The sequence below is a fragment of the Vicia villosa genome, unplaced genomic scaffold (assembly GCF_029867415.1).
Source record: "Vicia villosa cultivar HV-30 ecotype Madison, WI unplaced genomic scaffold, Vvil1.0 ctg.002503F_1_1, whole genome shotgun sequence".
In the NCBI taxonomy this organism is placed as follows: domain Eukaryota; kingdom Viridiplantae; phylum Streptophyta; class Magnoliopsida; order Fabales; family Fabaceae; genus Vicia; species Vicia villosa.
Window position 1 is genome coordinate 162,093 of NW_026705950.1, and position 18,032 is coordinate 180,124.

Here is an 18,032-nt window from a genome sequence, read left to right on the forward strand (position 1 = left end):
TTCTGGTTGCCCAGATGCCTACGTACCTCCTTATTGGAGGATCAGAGTCAACGTAGTTCGTAAATTTTGTTGGTGTTTTTTATGGGATTGTACACCATTATTTTTGTATGTTGAAGTGTGTTTTAGTGAATTCACGCAATTCGCAGTTATCGTAGTCCGTAGTTTTAAAAAAACAATTTTTGTGTACAATCCCTATTTTTTGGTATTTTTGTGTATTGAATAATTAATAAATTATAAATAGATATTTTAAGTGTTTTGGGTATATTAAAAAAACATAAATCGATATAAACAAAGGTAAGCCAATTAGTATTTATTTTTCTTTAAAGGAAAATAATCTAATAACTAAAATAGACAATTATTATGAAAATATGTTATAACCAACATATTATTATTATTATTATCAAGAAAGAAAAGCTAATGATGATGTACCAATATAAGTAACAGTGAGAATTAATTACTTAATATGTTAACGATAAATTCCCTTTTTTAATCATAGATTAGATAAATTTTATATTAAATTAATTGCTAATTTAAGTTGAATATATTGCTAACTTATTGATTATCTAAATTAATTATTAAATAAATAAAAAACAAAAACTAATCGCTATAGATTGAAAATAAAAATGTTAAATAAAACCATGTATTAGAGAATATTAAATAAAACTTTTAATTATTAATTAAATTATTTATTAAGTAAGAATATAGATTAGAAAATTATTAATTAAAGTCAAGGGGTGTATTTTAAGTTAATAAGTAAATTAAAGGTATAAACAGTAATGGACCTGGCCCATTAGGATTCTAGATCCAATAAGCGTCGTGTGAGCGCGTATAGCGTACTAGGGTGGGAATGCAAGATCTTGATCGTTGTTCCAATCTAATGGTCCGCAAAATCGAGATCTGGGGCTTAGATTCAAACTATAACAATCCAAGGGCTTGCATGTGTTTGGTTGACTGAGGGAGTACGGTAAGGGCATGGTGGACCTTAATTTAGTCGACCAATCACGTGGCCTGTAAGTGGCCACGTGTTGCACCGCGGTTGAAGGAAGGGGGATAACATTATCCTCTCAACTCCACTTTCCCAAATTTCCTCTCTTCCCCATGTATTCTCGGTTCTCTCTCTCTTTCTAATCCTCTCATTTCTTTCTCTCATCCTATCATCTATCTCTCTTCCACATTCAAAGATAAACAAGAAAAAAAACAGAAAAAACACAAAACAAAAATCAAACACAGTGCCCACCAAGAACATCCACGGCTGTTTTCAAGAAACACACGGTGGTGTTTACGAATATGTGCGGCGGCGTCGGTGAATACACGGAGGCCGACACGGCGGCGCCTCCCTATATCTCCAAAAATGCAAAAATAATTTAAAAAAAGCTAAGTAATTTTCGGTTACCTCTCCCCAGAAATTCTTTTCGATTTTCCTCTCCGAGTTTCCGATCTAATCCCTCCTTCGTTTTGTTGCAGGTGTTAATGGCGGCACGCAACTTTGGATTTTCTCCTACTCGCTTCCTTTTCTCTTCTGTTTCGTTGTCCTCCTTTTCGTTTTCAGAAATAGCTTTTATATTTTTATATAGTACTTTTAGGATTGAGTAGATTAGGAAATACATTGATTTTAGTTATTACCCATTGATTGTATGATTTGATTTGATTTTGTTTAGAGATTGAGATTCGTTGTAGAAATAGGAATTAAAGTTGGAGATTTGATTGTATTTGAACATTCATTGTAAGAATAAGTTTCTTGATTTGATTGAATTTAAGTCGATTAAAGCTTGTAATTACTGTATTCAAATTGAGGCTATTTCCTTTCTTAAATATTTGATTCAATTCTTCTATTTTATTGATTCAAGTTTAGTCTTTAGGGTTTGATGTTTGGATGGGGAGGCCGCGCTGCTGCCTGAAGAAGATGAACAGAGATTGTTTTTTTATGTTGCTTTATTATTATATATAAAAAAAAAAAAAAAACAAAAAAAACTAGCCTAAAAAGAAGGACAATAAGCGCACCACTTCTTACTAATTTTTTTTGACATTTTTTATTATTATTAATATTTATTATTCAAAATAACTAGATTTAGGGTATTAGTATGATTTTTATTTATTGTTATTAAACTCTGTGAGTATAGAACGTAGAGGAATGATTGTAATCAAAATAAAATAGTTAATGAAAAAAATAATAATTTAACCCCTAATATTGATGTTGGTTTAAATAGAAAATTAATAATAGTGTAAATAGTTAATGACATTTTAATAATTAATATATATATACACCCCGCCCTTAGAATTAAAATGGTTTTAAGGATGAGCTTAACAACATAAGTGTCAACCCCACTAGTTTACTAGACATCACCCTTTTAGAATAATATATACATAAAAAACTTAGTTGATACAACTTATCTAGAATAAATCGAATGTTAAAGTCTAGAGGGCAAATTTTGGGGTATGACATAGTCCGCTCAAAAGCATACTGTATGAGTTGCGGTATCATTTTGTCATCCTCCCTTAAAAGGCATACAACTTTAGCAGGAGTCGAGTATCACAAAACATATGCAAAGTAAATATGCAATTTAAATAGGTGATAGCGAAATAATTTATTCAAGACAAACAAATGCAATGCAGTGATGATGATTATTAAAACAGATAATGTCTATCATGAGTCGAATGTTTAAACAAACAGAAAAGAAAATTGCAAATGTAAGTAGATATAATGATCCAAAAGTCCGTCCGTCTAGACGTCAATTAGTCTTGTTATGACTAGGCATATGAGCGGTGATCACCATAGGAGTTTCAGGAGGGTTGAATTTCATTTCCTCGTCATCGACCAGATCTTGAATCTTACTTTTGAATGTCCAGCAATTGTTTGTGTAATGTCCAGGACTGTGGGAATGGTACGCGCACCTCGCATTGAGTTTATAGCCAGGAGTGGAGGTGTTAGGATTCTTAGGAGGGTCCCTCAGAGTAATCAATTCGATCTTCAACAAATGTTGTAATGCTTGAGCCAATGACACATTAATCTTGGTGAATTAACGCTTAGGTGCATATGGCTTATGTCGTTGCTGTGGAATTGGTGTAGAGATCAGAATTGTCCCCACAGATTGGTTGCGTTTATTACGACCTTTCTGATTGTACACAGCATTCGCCATATGAGGTTCCTCAGGTGAGTTGAAGTCAATGATCTTGTCATCAATGAAGTCTTGAATCTTGTGCTTTAATTGCCAACAATCCTCTGTATCATGACCAGGACTGTTCAAATGATAAGCACATCTTGCATTATACTTGTACCCAGGGACGGGATTAGCAGGAGCTGAATATGGAGGTAATAGAGTTATCAAGTTCTGATTGAGCAGTCGTTGTAGAATTTGAGACAATGGCATGTGCAATGGAGTAAGCTTTGCCGCATATGCTGATCCTTTTTCTTCTGGGTTAACAAGGTTTTTCAACTCGTCTTGCCCCTTGACCAAGTTTAGGATCAAAACTTGGAAACGGATATTCTGAGCCTGGAGATTTTTGACTGATTGCTCGAGATCCATTTGTGCTGAAATAAACAGCGAGAGAGAATAGGAAGCCTATTGCGGAAACCTGTTATGCAATGTTTATGAATGCAGATGCAATGTTTTCAAGGATCTTTAGGAAATTTAGTTTGCGACATTAGGAAATTGTTGGTCACTGCTTCGTATAAAGAATCTTGGTCTCTGTCTTTGGATGTCCTTCTTTGAGAATCAAGCTCACCATATCGAGTGGGTCATCGCATCTGATTCGGGATACCTCTGAATTTGATAGTATATGGCTAGTGGAAAATAAATCCTCTTGCCCCTTGATAGGTACTGAGTCTCTGAATTAGAAGGTACGTGGCCAGAGGAAAATAAAACCTCTTGCCCCTTGATAAGAGTTCAGTCCTTGATAAGAGCACCTGAAATTGTGCGCCCTAAATTCCTAAGATCCTTGAAAGGGTTAGTTAAATCATGTTATGCTTATGATGTCATGATGTCATGCGAATGCAATGCATCAGACAAAACGTAAGGTAATAAGGACAAGTGAGTCCCACAAGAAAAACCTGCAAGAAAACCAAAGGGTTAGTAGCAAGCACAGACAAGTCACACAAGTGTCCTTAAGTTTAAAGGCTTGCGTGAAGTTCGTAGGTAAGTACCCTCCCCACTGAAGTTTAGTTGGTTCAAACCTGTCCTAGAATAGTAACCGGGTTCTATGGTGCTCATATCCCTGATCTTTCTCGCAGGCATTGTCTCAATATGGCACTCGATCGGCCAGCCAAAAGCATCCCTAGAGTCTAATCTCAATGAGTGTAGCATTGAGTATCAACCGGCTTCAGTCAGGAATCCAAAGCCAGCTATCTCGCTACTTCCTATAGGCCAAAGTCAAGTTCAACTAAGGTTCTAAGGGCGAATTAGTGCTTATGACACCACGCGGTAGCCAAATGTCTCCTCGATCATATTCAAGGGCCATCAGGACAAACCAAAGCATCGCACTAACGGTGGCCACCAGTTCAACCATAACGATACATGTAGTACAGCCTCCCTGGTCTAATGCCACATACCTAAGGTACACTAGATCCGGGTGTAGGATCTTTCACACAGTAGAATACCCAAAACAGCCTTTAAAGATAAAGCAAACAAGTCAAACAAATTTAAAGTGATCCTAGATCTAAGGTAACCCCTCTTTTATTCGAAAGTATCCCCAGCAGAGTCGCCAGTTCTGTAATACGGTGAACTGACTTTTTATCGAAATGTTGCGGATAGCAAGAGTCGCCACCGACTTTTATTTTATCCAATTATAGAAAGGCTAAAAGAACAGGAAAAGACCTCTTTAAAAGAGATTTGAGTTCGGGGGGTAAGTTATACAAAGGGAAGGTGTAAGGCACCATTTGCATCCATGGTTTTCCATGGGCTCTTAATTGCTTAGCTCACTTGTTTGTTTGAATTGTTTGAAAAGTAGAGTGTGAATAGTAAAAACTTCGTTTAAGGACTTTAGCTTGTAAATAAGCGTAGCCTTGTTTGAAAGTATTTGAAAAGAGAGTTATGAAAAGTAATTTGAAAGTTTGATTTGAATTTGAGCAAGCAATTAATAGCAACTACCCTAAGTTAAAAAAATTGTTCTTTTAGTCTTTCGGGCGAAAGGGTCTATCCATACCATGAGAGGACATGAAGCCTTTCAATTGGATGTTTAGGGTCATCGAAATTATCGTTCGCCATAAGACTGTCCCATACCATAAAGAGGGCAGGTAGTCTAAGGGAAGGATATAATAGTCATTTAAGGCATCATGCGAGGATACCTTAGCAATTGGGACAATTATTCATTATAAGGCAACCTCGAGGGAGTTTCAATAACTTTGAAGGCAACATTGCTTTAGGTATCCTCGGGATCGAGGGACTTGACTATTTAGTATACTTAGAGGCAACAGGCAACAGGCAACAGTAATAAGGTAACAGTAAGGCAACAAGAGGGATTACCCTAAAGGTGTGTGGGTGCAACAATCACGTGGTTGTATTCAGATAATATTTATCTTATAATTATAGTTATTCTAATTCTGTTAAAGGCTTGCACTCCCTAGGATTACTAACCACAGCAGAAAAATAAAGAATTAAAAGGCAGAAATTAAAGTTCTACGCTATTACAATAAACACCTGCGGGGATGGGGGAATTAAAAGACGGAAAAAATAAGAAGGATCAATAATAAGTTTTAAACATTGAATGCCTTGATCTCCCTCGAACCTTCGATTGACCCTGAAAATTAAAATGAAAATAATAGGAGAGAGAAGTTAGTGTAGGAGAGATTCGTCGACTATTTGTGTAAACCCTAATTCAGTTTATAAGGCAAAAAGAGAAATAATATTTAAATAAAATAAAAAAAAAGATTAGAAACTTAGCTTTTTAGTTGGTAAGGCGCGTTGTCGGAGGATTTTGATTAAACCCTGAAAAGTAGGCGTGAAGAAGAGAAGTGTTAGTGCATGAGTGATCTCAATAACGTGACAAATCAAAAAAACAATAATAATTTAGGCAAACAAAAATAGGCAAAACCCCAGATGGGGAGCAAGTTAACCACAGTTAATAGAATAATTAAGGCAAGGCAAATGACATAAGGCAAACAAAAGTTTGGAAGAAAGATAAACCCAGATTGACTAAAAATATACAAAACCCTAATTAAAATATATAAAATAAAAGTTTTTAATATTTTTAATAATTATTAAAGATTAAGGAAAATCGAAAGTTCGATAAAATAAAATAAGTAGTTATAAAATTACCAAGTAAAGATTAAATGCAAAAATAAAAATAAAGTTGATTAAAAAGAATAAAATAAGAAAAGAGAATAATTAAAAAGAATATATGTGATAAAAAATAATAAATAATTTAGAAGAACTTAGCTTCGAATCTGGTGTGGGTGTTCCCTCGGAGTGCACCGCAAGGAAGCATTTTTTGGCCTTTTGATCTGGAAGCGTAGGAGATCCAGTGGTGGATAAGCGCAGGCGCACCGTGATCGTGCAAGAGTGGTATGCGCTGAATCTGCAGGGGAGAAAGGTTAAATAAAATAGAACAAATAGGTGAAAGGGGTGAGGGTCGAACTCACGCCCTTTTGATTGCCAACAAGACTCCAACCAACTGTGCCACATTCGATTTATTGTTAAATAAATCACCTCACAAAAATAAATATAAAAATAAAGGTAAAAGGAAAAGGTCAAAGATTCAGTCCCTGGGCCCACAGAGTTGCGCGCTATCCAATTACGAAGAGAGAGAGGGATTGAATGTTTTGACTGGCAACTTGGGTTGCGACACGCGCGCAGAAGGAAGAAGAGAGAGGAGAGCGCGTTTTGACCAACGAATAAGAGTGAGCCACGCACAGGATCACACTATTCATCATCTTCTTCAAATACTATCCACTATTAGCTGCGGATTTTGCTTCAGTGTTTGCTGCGGATTTTGCTTCCGTTTTCCATGGCAATATTCTGAAATTCCAATACCTGCAAAAAACGAAACAAGAACGAACAAGAGCAACCCAGACCCACTAAATCAAGGGCTGGGAGTTCAATGAAGGCATCTTTTTGATCAAATAATACGCGTAGACATCAAAACGAAAGCTTTGCTTCCAAGAACCCTAGCCATGGCGTCATGCAATTAGGACCTCAAACCTTATGAACGATGACCCTGAATGGTTCTAAACATCTACAATACCTCAAAGACATGGTTAATAGGCATTGAAATCGATTGAATCATGAGATACGAAAAGTTTCAAAAAATGCATGAACGTGATAATCATAGCATGGTAATTTCAGACGTGGTACAAGTAAAAAGATTACCCGGAACTATCTTATATCCTTATACAAGATGAATGGGATGTTTTTCCGCTCTTGAATTGGCTTGGAACCAAGAAATTCCGTATTCCCTAGTTGGAGATTTTTGAGAGCTTTGGAACTTATTTTGAGGCAAGCATCTGTGACCCCTAATGCTGAAGAAATTCAGGTTATATAGAGGTTGTAATTAGGTTAACATATTGGAGGAAAATCCATTATTGAGAGATTGAATCTTTGATTGAAGATTTGATTCAATTTGCATGCCATTCTTTCTATTTTTGTGCCCGATTTATTTCTTGCATTTTTTCCACTTAATCATGGCCATTGGATAGGTTTGATTGGATCAATTTATTTGGAGATTGATTCATAAAATTTTATTTCAATAAAACTTGATTTTATTTGATTTAATTTGAATTTAAATAAATAAAATCAAATATAAATGAAATATAATCATGAAATAAATTTTATATGACTAATGGACTCCTTATAGACTTGAAATTTCGTGGATAGCTTAAACATTAAGGCCCAATTGAAAAGAAATCCAAAATAGCTCCATATTGACTTCATGTATTTTCTAAAAATTGTTCAACTTCAACGGTGCGTATCTCTCTCAATTTTTAAGATATGAACATGTTCTAGGACTTTTTGGAAAGCGCAAGATGTCCTCTACAAGCCACTTTGGAACATATTTTTCATTTGGAGATTTTATCCTGATGATATTGCTCCTGACAAAAAGTTGCTTTTTGCGATCTCTTAGAAGGACCTGTAATGTGTTGGCTCATATCTCTTATGCGAAAGCATTTCTTGACCTTGAGCCCAACATCAAAGTTGTAGAAAATGAAATTTCCTTGAGAATAGGATTTGGTTGGGGAATTTTTGATAAATTATGAAAGAGATATGGTCATTCAAAGTTGGGTTGACTTTTAGGTTAAAACCCTAAATTAGAAACTTGGACTTTTGTGGATTTTTGATCTTTTCTTGATGAATCATGATCAACATCTGATCAAATGATGAATGACACTTCAAAATGAGGATATTGACAAAAAAATCAGAAGTTTTGACTGTGGTTTGACCATAGTTTGACTTTTAGGTCAAGTTAGTCGACTGTTGATTGTTTGGGCCATTGAGTGAGCAATCTTTTGAATCAGGACTTGAAACTTGGCATGAGGTTTATTTGAATCATATGAGAGGCCATGGATTCCATTGGAGGTATCAGAACCTGACTTTTCCTTGAAAAAGGTGAAACCCTAGTTAAAGGGTTGTTGTTTAGGAGAGTGCATATTCAATCAAATGTTGAGACTCTGACATTCAAATGAGCTTGAGTATAAAATTGTGGTGGGCAAATTTTGGGGTATGACAATGCTGCCTTGCAGGGTAACATATTTACTACAGGTGAAGTTCTTATCGATGAAGCTGTTCATGCAGCTGATACTCTTGACATCCCGACAACCTCAAGCACCCATTCCATTGAGCAGCCACCTTCCCCCGAGCTGAAGCAACTTCCTGAAAAATTTGAAATACGCTTATTTAGAGAGTAATGAAAAACTCCCGATTATAATTTCTTCTAACCTTGATTTTGATCAAGAAAATAAGCTATTGCAGGTTTTGAAGAAGCATAAGAAGGTGATTAGGTGGACTTTGACTGAAATTTCTGATATTAGCCCATCTATGATTTTGCATAGGGTCTCAATTGAAGGGGAAGATGAAACAAAAGTTGCGGGGCAGCCCCTCAATCTTTTGATCTCTGATGTTGTGGAAAAGAAGATCACGTGCCCATTCAACACTTTTATTTATCGAAGATTATTCTTTGATCCTGGAATAAAAGGCGAAGGCACTAATAAAAATTGCAAGTTCAATGGACATTACCCAAAGCTACTCCATGAGAGCCTCACTTTGGAAGAAGAGAATGTAGAAGATATCTCTTTAGGAAAGACTGCTTATCTGATCACTTATCCTCCTTGACTGCTCAGGTGTGTTCTTTCCTTTTTCTCACTCTTATTTTATATTTATGTTCTTTCATTGAGGACAATGCTTATTTTAAGTGTGGGGGAAGGAATCATTTATTTTTTTAATTTTCTTTTGTTCTTTGTTTTGTTTTGTTTTCAGTTTAAAAAATAAAAAAATAAATATGCATCGTTTTGAAAGTTTTAGGCTACAGACTGATTTGAGTCGAGTTTGCGGAGACTTGGGAAAAATTCACAAGATCGGTATCGTTCTAACACCGTAAGTCTCCTGCATATGGAAATCGATTTGAAATTTTTATTATGTTTTAGCCTTAAATTCTCATTCTCTGACAGCTCTTGAGTAGTTTATTTCAGCAGTCGGCACCATCTCTCACACACTTTACGCAGGGAAGCCGATGAATATAAGTGAATGTTCCGAAAAAAAAAAGAAAAAGAAAAGAAAAAGGTAATGCACCTTCTAAGTTTGGTGACCCTCACCCGGTCACTTAACCCAACAGTTGTGGAACCTTAAAAAAAAGATTTCAAAACTCTTTGTTAGTTGGTTCAGCGGTTTCTGGTGCTGAACTTGGTAGGGAGGATTATGGTCCGATCCCCCACAACTACAACTGAGTAAACAAAGGGTTATGCCACGTAAGTACCAGAACCCCGTGCAGAAAAGGATCAGAGTCAATAGCCGGTCGTCTTGCTATAAGTGTGTGGAGATAACGGGCTTAATGTGATTGCGCCTGAATGAAAAAGAGCAAAAAGGATGAGTAAGCTAGGCTATGGTATAATAATATGATTTGAATTGGTTTGTGTATTTATGAGGCTTATGTCTGCATAACTGTGGTTAGTGTTCTTACGATGTCCTTTATGTGCAAGATTAGTACATGTCGATGCAAACTTACCCGAAGAAGATTTGTAGCCTAGGATGAGTAACTATTGATGTATTTGTGCTTTCTTTGTTTTGTTTTTCATTTTGCTCGGAGTGCAAAAGTTCAAGTGTGGGGGAATTTGATCAGTGCATTTTGATGCACGTTCTTCCATGTTTGTGCTCAAGCATTTATTCCATTTATTTTAATTATTTTTATGTTTTAATATGTTTTTATAATTTATTTTATTCTTAGTTTTATTGAATTTTCGCACTTTATTTTTCAGCTTTAGCAGTCTGCACGGAAACGATCATAACTGGAGTTTCAGGAGTCCGATTGAGGCGTTCTAATAATCGCCGGAAAGCTAAGAGAGAGAGCTACGACTTTCATGTAGGAGTCAAAGTCAGATTCGGAGCCGATAATTCTCAGTTTTGCGTTTAAAGCTGCATCACTTTTTATTTTAGTGTTTCGGGTCGCTAGAAGTGGGCCAGGTTTTGTAATTCGACCCAGTTGGGTCATAAACATTTTTTGGCTGATTCCTAATAGGTCTAGCAGACATGAAACACTGTTCACCATTGACCAATTCACGTTTTACTATTCACGTTTTTGGAAGAGCTTGTACGTTTGATCATGAAGAACTAATTCCTAGAGGTTAATCTGCTGTAAACGGTTTCCGGCCGATACTTTGAGGTTCTTATATTTTCCAATTAATCTATTTCCTTTCAATTCTAATCTTTGATATGTTGTTTTCTTAATTCGATATTATCCAAGGTTAGATTGATTTATTTCGATGGTTGCATGTTCCTATACTTTAACCGCGTTTGCTTAATCCGCATATGTTTGTCGTGTTTGCTTAATTCACGATTGCTATATATAATCCGTTTGCTTAATTCGGGAATTAGGAACATACATCACATAATTTCAATTGTTTTTATAATCGAAAAGGGAATAGAATCCGCTTGTGAGTTGGAAATTATTTGGATCGATGATAAGTTAGGAAGCCAAAAGAGTAGATTAATCGTTTCAGCTTATTTTGATAATCACTTATTTTCACTATTTTGTTTAATCGAAATCTAAAACAAACCCCCTAAATCGATTTACCTTTGGTTAATAATCAACGAGAATCCTTGTGATACGATACGCGAGTCACTTGTCGCTTTCTACGGTTTTATTCAAAACAACTCGTTTTTGATCCGCGCGCGACACCGGATCAGAGAGAGATAGAGAGAGATTGCAGCGGGAGAGAGAGAGAGAGAGAGAGAGAGAGAGAGAGAGAGAGAGAGAGAGAGGAGAAGGTTGAAGGATTTTGATTTTTCTTGATGTGTATTCTTGAGTTCTTGGTGAGATTGTTTAGAGTTCTTGAGTAAAAGTGGTTTTTATTTTAGAGAGAAGAGAGAGTTGTGAGAGGTTTTGTAAAGAGAGTGAGTGGAGAATGAAAAGTGAGTGTGAATGAATGAAAAAGTGTGAAAAAATCTATTTAAAGCTCTCCTAATTTTGAAATTAAAAAATTGCGCCAAATAGCATTTTTGAGCTCCATTTTCGAGGAAACACAGTTCAGTGTGAAATTCGGAATCAGAACCAATGGAAAATCGAAGATGATGGAATTTGTAAACCGTTGCTGCCGGAACAGACTCAATTTTATAAAAGGTGAAGAAGTTATGCATGTTTGAACGGCGAGAAATTCATTTGGTCATCTGAGGCGAAAAACTTAACTTAGCAGAATACTCAGGCGTACTGCTCAAAGAATGTGACGAAACTCAATCTTACGATTAAATTCCGAAACCGAGGTTTGAAGAGAAATCGAAACCGACAAAATTTGTGAAAGAATATCGCAGGAATGGGCTCGTTACGATAAATATTGAGGGAATTATGCATTTTTGAATCTTGTCGTGCAGTGCTCGAAACCATATTTTGACAATAAAATCATGATGCTTTTGCAATAAACTTGAATTTCTGGTGTGGAGTTGGCCTTAGGTCCCAACATACGAAATGTCAGGGACATCAAGACGAAATTTTTGTTAAATTTTCAGCCAGATCGAATAAACGGTGCAGGAGTTATGAATTTTTGATCGTCTAGAAGACAACGTTTCAACACACTTTCTCACTGTATAACCTCAGGTAAATTGTGTATTCGGGGACCTTCCTCAAAGAAACAATAATCGACCCCAACACAAGAAATGTAGTAAACCTCAAGATGGAACTTTTGGCATTTGGTTGCTTCAAACGAACTTAATGGACATAAGTTATGAATTTATAAACATCCGAAAGACAGTGGAACGGTAAATTCAAATCTCAGGTAATTTGCACTTTCGCACATCCTCTTCAAAGAATTGGCTTCCGGCTTGAACACATAAGATGTAGAGAACGTCGAAACAGTCTTATTTAAGTGAGAACCAAGCCCATACGACCTTCCAGTCGGAAATTACAAATTTTGCACTTGCACCGTAAAAGTAGACTTTTCGCACCAAACTGTCTTGAAACGGTGAGAACTTTTTATTACTCCTTCCGTCCTACAATGAGTGACCCAGTTGGTCATTTCACACATATTAAGAAAAGTGTATAAAAGGAAGAGACAAAATAATGTTTTTACTATAGCGCCCCTATCATGTATTGGGAATGATGATTTTTTTATTAATTAGAGGGTAGAATTGAAAAAAGTGTATTAGAAATTGAAATGGGTCAATCATGTTGGGACACTATTATATTTTAAATGGGTCACTCATTATGGGACTGAGAGAGTATTTTTCTTGATCTTCGAACGGCGAAATAAACGTTTACCGCAACTTGCGACAAAAATAAGAGGCAAATTTTGGGGTGCAACACAGGGCATAAGCCCTCAACAATGTATGCATGCAACACCAACATGTAACATCATAATTATGCAATTACATAGCATTAGATCTCAATGTTTCGCCATTCCAGACCAACAACATCAACATCATTATGCAATTTATTCACACTTCATTCAAATAATATCATTACCTCAATCACAATAACATTCTTCACATTTCGTACCACACTAACAAACAAGACATAAGCCTCCAACCGAAAATAATCATTTAGTGCTATTAAAATTATTATCATATTAAAAATGATATTTTTATCTTCCCGTAGGTTCAAACGACGCGTCAAACGGACATCTGAGTCAAATGTTACAAGTTTTCAAAGTTTTACGAAGATGCAAATATCGACATCATACTGCAACATACACTGACAACACAAAACTTCATTACACATCAATTAAATTTATTTCCAGAAACTTGAGACCATTTTTACAAGAAAGTACACTGTATTAGCTTTCCACAGGTTCAAACAGCACGTCCAATAGATACCCGAGTCAAAAGTTATGAATTTTTGAAGTATAGAAATATTTGTCCAACACAATGATGTAATCGGTTACATCAAACATGTAACCGATTACATGCCCCTGAAATGAAGTTTTCCCCGCTTTTCACACATGTAACCAGTTACATCAACTATGTAATTGGTTACGTAATTGACAGTTCCAAGAATATGCTACTTTTCAGAATACGAAGCCATTTTCTCTCAACCCAAAACCTCCCAATTGCACTCAAAATTATACTTTAAAATCCCAACCTTTTTCATACATATGTTATACAATAATTCCACACCATTTACACAACCAATTCATCAATTCAAACAAAATTTTGTCAACAATTCAATATTTAGGGTCTCACATTCACAAAGCAAATTCAAGAACAAAACCATACAACAATGGCAATCAATCCCACATAGCTAACATTATACGAACCCTTAGAGAGTTGGAACCCCATCCTTACCTTAGATTGACGGTTCCTAAGCTTGAGCTTTTCTTCGCCTCTAACAATGGTGCTTCTCCCTTTTAGCCCTAACCTTAGTTCTCCTTTCTTTTTCTCTGTTTCTCATTTTTTGGTAATCCCAATTCTAATTTTTCTTCTCTCCTTTTCCCCTTATTAATCCAACTAAATACAATAATAATATCTCAATTTAAATAAATAACTAATATCAACTAAATATTTATTTGATTATAATATCACTGATAATATTAAATCTAATCAAAACTTCTAATTTAAATATACTAAATACCATATTTTCCCGACACCCCTATGTTTCTACACAATTGTCACATGCCCCCCAAACACATATATTTATATTTTCTAAGGACACGGCCCTACACCAAAAGGTCCCCAAAAATGCATCAACTCAACAAATAACACTTAAATCGGGGCGTTACATTCTACACTGCAAGTACGAGTCTCCCACATCCTATAACATGATCTAACGTAGGATCCAACTCCCGCTCCCCCATCAAGTCAAACTGCGACTTTGATACCACTGTTGTTGGAGAGTCTAGGGGAGGTGGGAGCATCAACAAGATTAATGCTCCAGAGCTACAAAAGAGGGAGACGCCACATCTCCACCCAAAGCCTTAAGGTATTAGGTAAATAAGTTTTCTCTTATAAATCTAACATTCCCCCCATTCATAGGCGATGTGAGACTTTAACTAATCACACTTGCACCCAACAACAAGAACTTGAAGAAAAAATGCAAGTCTCCTCAAATCACCGCATGACCAGATGGATCATGGCATGACTCAGGATGAAAACAAATTAGTGGCTCCTAAGAAATATTTTGTCACGATTAGATAGGATCGCAACACGATTTGTTAATCACTCAATTATGTCACATATGATTACTGGGGAATTACAATTAAGAATAGGGTTAAAGTGTTTACATAATAGTTTTCTCCAAGGCTTTTTGTTCTTGAAAGACCAAACTTTTCCATATTGAGAAGCTCTAAAGATCTTGTAGTTGTTACAAAAATTTTAGGTTAAATGAGACTTTTTATTGCTTCACTTTTTTTACAAGCGTTACATAGACAACCTTTGAGAGATTAATATTTGAGAGTCATACAACTAGATCTATGTCATTAGTCTTGTTTAATATATAAAAGAGGACATGGGTTATGCATTTATGCCATATCCAATAGTGTCTTCTCAAGGTGGAAAGAAACTTAGTCACACTGGATAAATCATTATCAGGTCTAGCATATTAATATTCAGTATATTTATACCCTTAAACACATTATGATTTTTAATATCTCTTAAGATTATCCAATCTAGTAAGTCAAAGGTTATTTTAATCCCTATCTCATAAAAAATTAATATTGAACAAGTTATGCTTAATCCCATATACACATAATACTTTTTATATGGTAGTTATGGCGGGATTTCCCATAATACCTTAGCAAAAAAATTACCTATATTGTTATCAATTTAGGTGACATATTCACTCTTCTTTGTCAGGGATCCTTATCTTGCTGGATCCTTATCAGGGATCCTTGTCACCTCATTAGATTATACAGCTGGACCCTGATAAGGATCATTTCCGCCTTATTAGATAATACTCCTGGACCCTTATCAGTGATACTTGTTGCCTTATTAAACAATACCACTGGACCTTTATCAAGGATCCCTGTTGCCTCAAAATGGCATTCATTTAACGCCAAGCAAAGAATCATATCCACATTAGTAGGCGACCTGACTCAATCCCCGAGGAGGAACACCCTCAGGATTAGACCGCAATACAATGAATAACAAAAAACCCACAACACTAAAAATGTTATAAATAAACTGACAAAAGGTGTGGACATTTTCGTTAAAGAAAAACCCTGAAGGACGTGGTTACAAAAGGGCCTTTAAAGGGAAAAAATACGAATAGTAAATAAAAGTACACACATATAAAGTATTAAATGTTGCATGTGCTTCTCCAAGCAGCAATTGAAGGATTCACCCCAAATAACGTTTGAGGGACTTACCCCAAAAGGGACTCGCCCCAAGCTACACTTGAAAAACTCATTTTTTATCTTTGTCTCAAGTATGCAATTCTCTATAAAGAGATAAATTTCTCAAAGATTTAAATCACTTCGCCCTTTCCAAACCTCATTTCTTGATGAGAAGTCGAAGCCGCTCTAAGAGGCCATCCCATTCGACTCAGGAATATAAATTATCGTCGCCCTTTAGGGATAAATCTCATGAGGTGTTTTCATATTCATATAAATAACATATATAAGAAAATCACCACAGAGACTTCATTAAACTTATATTAAAAACCCATAATTCATATGCGAATCAGGCTTCATAAATAAATAACTTAAGGTATAGTATTAAGCTTTTAACAAGTGTCATGACATAAATTTCTTCTTTCTACATATATTAAAATTTCAAAAATATTTTGAATAAATTTTCATAAAAATTATTTTTAAAATATATTAAAAATTATGTAATTTTAATTATATTTTAATTTTTAATAATATATATTTATGTTATGAGATTTCAAAATTATTTTTTTAATTTATAAAAAATGATTTAAAAATAAATTTTATTACTTTCAAATAATATTTATACAACTATAAATCATTTTATTTTCCTCATTTCACTTTTAATTAAAATTAAATTTACAAAATAAATTCATTCAAAATTTTATTATAGAACCAAACACACATTTTTCTGTTGGAAAAGTTTGTTTGGTAATCTTTATAAATAAATTTTCAACTTAAAATTTTTTAAAACTAAATCGTTTGATATATATATATATATATATATATATATATATATATATATATATATATATATATATATATATATATATATATATATATATATATATGAAAATATTTTATTTAATATATAGATGAAATAATCTAAAAAAGTGAGAAAAATAATAAAATATAATTTTTCGTCTAAATTTAGTACCGTATTTGATGTAAAATATTTGCGAGTGAAAGTATTAATTTGTGTTCTTACTTCTAAAAAAATAAAATATTAAATATATGTGTAGAAATATTTTACTCAAAATGGATACAAATTAAAATAAAAACTACTATATTATTAAAAGATATAAAATATGTTAATAAAATTAAATGAATATTTTTTTATAAATATTTGAAAAGATATGAAATATAATGTTGGCATGGGAATAAATAATAGTATTTTTTTGAATTAGATAAAATTAAATAATATAAGAAAAATTAGGGTTAAATAAGTTTTTGATCCCTATAAATATCTCTAATTTCGTTTTTAGTCCCTCTAAAATTTTCCTTCAAATAATAGTCCTCATAAAATTTTTCATCCACACTTTTAGTCCCTGCCGTCAACTTTGATTAACGGAAGCTGACGTGGCAAAGACAACTGTCAAAAATTTTAAAAATATCTTAGATTGCGGTGGTTATAAACCTCTTCTAACAATCCCATAAAATTTTCTTAGAGGCATTTAATCAAACACCTTTGCTGCACCCTTCAAAATTACAACATTGTTCTAAATCACAATTGTTTCACCAACAACAACAGTGAAGACAATTGTGGAGTCATGTTCTTGTTTTCATGCATACAGTGAAGACAATTGAAGCTAATTTAATATGTTTAAGAATCTATGTTATCTAGTTGGTAAAAATTGTTGGCTATTGTTTGTTTGGTTGGCTTGTATTACCGGGGAATGAATATTCTATCAGTAGATGGTGTAGGCTATGCCTTTCCTAACAGAACTTATGAGAATTTTTTTCTAACTTTCGAGGATATGATTCAGTGAAAATTCTACAATCCTTCATAAAATATGGATAATTTGTCTTCCACTGTGATGTTGAGCTTCAGATTATTCGTTGTAAGAGTTAGAGTACTTTGTGCTTCTTTAATTCAATTCAATTTTGCTTGTTTGGAAAAATAAAATTGGTCGTAGGTAATTCAAACACTTTTCAATTTCATATTTTAACTTAAAATCATTTTTATGTTTTTGACAATTTTCATGACTTGTAACTGACGGTGTTTTGCACTCAATGACTCATGTAACTTTGCAGTGAAAGTGAAAGGACAAAAGTATCTTTAAGATTCAAATAACCCTTATTTAAAGTGTGTTCTAGACAAGAA

At 34.4% G+C, this 18,032-nt stretch overlaps 1 long non-coding RNA gene across 1 annotated transcript; it reads left to right on the forward strand.

Annotated features, from left to right (window-relative positions):
- Positions 1-954: 954 nt before the first annotated feature.
- Positions 955-1,812, forward strand: LOC131639013 (uncharacterized). The gene is made up of 2 exons (XR_009294828.1): positions 955-1,378; positions 1,465-1,812. It is a non-coding gene; the product is annotated as an uncharacterized LOC131639013 (long non-coding RNA).
- Positions 1,813-18,032: the final 16,220 nt, after the last annotated feature.